The 3,303-nt window shown below is 34.0% G+C and overlaps 1 protein-coding gene across 1 annotated transcript in view; it reads right to left on the bottom strand.

Moving 5' to 3' along the window:
* Nucleotides 1-3,303, bottom strand: part of KLF12 (KLF transcription factor 12) — a 280,926-nt gene that overhangs the window by 264,607 nt on the left and 13,016 nt on the right. The window lies entirely within an intron of this gene.

Raw genomic sequence — 3,303 nt, 5'->3', positions numbered from 1 at the left:
TACAATCATAGGATCACTTGGGCTGGAAGGGACCTCAAAGATCACCTACTTCCAACCTCTGTGCCGTGAGCAGGGTTACCAACCATTAGATCAAGCTGCCCAGAAACTCATCAAGCCTGGCCTTGAATGTCTCCCAGTTAGAAATCAGAAGGACACAAAACGCTTGTGACAGCCACCCTTAACAGAAGAAATGGAGTTGCCTTCCACATGGTAAGCTGTGAGGTATCACAGATTTTCCCAAAGGTAATACAGTCAGCAGCGAGGAGATGCCACGTGCAGTTCCAGCTGTCTACTGCATTAACTCAGAAAATAATGGGTTACTGCTTTACCACAGTGTTTTCAGGAACTGCTGTAATAAATCTTCAGCAGAATTTCAGGACTCCAGGGACCTGTAACGTGCTATGTGATCTATAACACAAAAATATAAATTAAGCAATGACTGGTTTTTACATTTAGAAATGCATGCAATGGAAACTAATGCTGCATTCAAAAAATAAAAAAGCTTGGAAGTAAAAAAAAAAAGCCTAACTAACACTGGAGAAAACAAGCAGTATTACTGGTGAAGAACAACATGTAACATCTGAAGCTTCCACTTTAATAAAAAATGATATCATTAATAGCATATTAGGATTTTAAGCTAATGGCTGTATATGCTTTAGGTTCACATTTCTTCCTTTGCCATGTGAAGAGCTGCACTCAGAATACAGAGTTCAAAAGCTCCATGGAGAGCTGTTCACAAGGCTGAAACACTATTCCTTGACTGTAAGAGGCTACTTCTTAATAAACTGGTGGTCCATGAAGAGCATAAAAATCATGAATAGTACTAAGTCCAACAGAGTAAAGTACAAGCCCAATTCAAGCACTCTACTGGAAGCCTAAATAAAGTTATCACAGAGTGAAATGAAAGCCAGTTTACAAGCAGGAGGATGTGGAGCAAAAACTGGGATTGTAACAGATGATGGAAGATAAATTTGATTTTAGAAAGGTGATGTCTCCCCACAGTCCAATCAGTTCTGTAATAGTTTTGTATGAGACGTATAGGATTTGCTTTTGCAATCTATTTCTCTTTCCTTCTTTTAAAACACAGATAAATAAACATTGATTTGAACTTCTCTCAAAAGCAGAACAAGATACTATTTTGGCGAAGAGCCTTAACCGAATGTATTTCTAGCGCTCTTCACCTGGTGAGCTGATTTTTTTTCCCCCAGACAGCTTGAAGCATTAATAATATCTTTCTTCTGAACAGCTCCTTTCAGTTTACAATGGTACTTGTTCCTAAGCCTGATCCTTCTGACATGATCTACAGTAGTTACAATAACGTGGAGAAAGAAAGTGACAGAGCCAACAAATGTCCTTTTTCTTCCTCAAGAAGGAAGAGGAGACTTAACACTTCCAACTTGTACAGTTTTTGATAACACTGCATCCGACATACCTCTATCTGAATCCAGGAGAAATACAAGCAGAAACAGAGTTATTGCGCTGAAGTACACTGCATACACTGGAAAAGCTGCTAAAGTAAAAAAAAAAAAAAAAAAGTTTTGGCCTATTTCAAGAAGTTAAGAAAAAGTTGAGGAAAAAAGAGAAAAGTCTATATTTGGTTTGGTTTCCTTATGAAAACAAACTTCTCCACTATCATATTTTTACAATCGGAATACATAGAAATTAAGCTTTATTTACTTATCTCCTTGAGAAGACCAGGGAAATAGAGCAGCACATATGAAAGCAAGTCTCTAAGAAGTCTGAAATAATTATAGGAAAAAGCCCCAGTTAGTTTGAGTATCAGCAGGACATCAACGATGAAATTACTGTGCAAGAGCAGAACTTCCTGAGGTTGAGCCAAACTCAGCAAAATCACCTGATATTCATACTCCCTCTTTTAGAAATGGTATGGTTAACTAGCAGCAATTACAAGGGGGAAATTGAGTACCTGAATTGCATTATTACATTTGAAATGATCCTGGATAAAAATGGAAAGAAAAAATGGTGAACAAGAGACAGAAAGGTCTCAAGTAGTACAACAGAACATAAGCACAGTAGACATTTCAGAAAAGGCACTTAAGAAATGGTGATGTCGTTATATGAGAGAAAGTGAAACCTCTATAAAAGTTACTTTCACATGCAGCTTCACAATGTGAAAAGATGCGCACTTCTATCTTTTGACAAAGATTAATACTTCTAGAAAAAGCCTAACAAACAGTAGTCTAAAACCTCTACAGTAAAGACAGTCTTTAATAAAGAACTAGTCTTCTTGAATTGTTATTATGAAACTAATGAAAAAAATCTAATTTTTATTTAAAATTATTCTTCTCAAAAAAGTTGAAAAAATAAAGTTTAAAATTGTAAAAATTATTTAAACTCCTTTTATTGTCCACATTCAAGCAGTACTCACTTGTTGAGGTTTCAATCAAATGACCATTAGTAATCTGATAAAAGTTACAGACTAAACAAAAATGAAATGTAGTGCACTAACCAATAAGCAGGTGCACAAGAGCATCATCTCTTTCACAGCCTATTCTACTACTACGCACCACTAGACAGCCCACATAGAAGTTAAAAAAATGTACTAGGAGCAAAAAAACACAACAAATTTAATTTCTCTTCCAATCTTTTAGTATAAATAATATGCTGAAGAATGATACATACTAGTTCTAAAACTCTCAAGTACAGTTTGAACAGAACCTGCGAGTTTCATCTATTTCTCCTTCTTTTATTACACTTACCCATTATTTAATATAAACCTTAATTTTAACAGCAAATACTTTTTATTAAGATTTTTATAATAACCAGGCACATTGAAAATAGACATAAATAATGCAAATAATTTAAGTGATGATTCCTACAGTTTAGGAAAGTTCCAATTTCTACCTAAGCATAGCTTGTATGAGTCAGTATTAAAACTGAACGATCCAGGAAATAATAACTCCTGTTTTAATGCAGTTTTATTAACTCAAAATTTCAACAGAAAAATCAAAAAATTAATCACAGAATCATAGAATGGCCTGGGTTGAAAAGGACCATAATGATCACCCAGTTTCAACCCCCCTGCTAATACAGAAGTATACTTATACATGTATGTGTGTGTGTATATATATATATATATATATATATATATGTATACATATATATACACACACATATACACACACACTATATATATATATAATATACATATATACATACATATACTATACTATATATATATACTATCTGTATATTAGATGTATTACATATATATAGCATATATATATATATGTATAAACATAAAGGGTGTGTTTTTTCTTAGCTAAAAGTGGCTTATGCAGT

This window comes from Meleagris gallopavo, chromosome 1 (genome assembly GCF_905368555.1).
Source record: "Meleagris gallopavo chromosome 1, MGAL_WU_HG_1.1, whole genome shotgun sequence".
NCBI lineage: Eukaryota > Metazoa > Chordata > Aves > Galliformes > Phasianidae > Meleagris > Meleagris gallopavo.
Note: the sequence above shows the minus strand (reverse complement) of the source record. Positions and strands in the feature narration are given on the sequence as shown.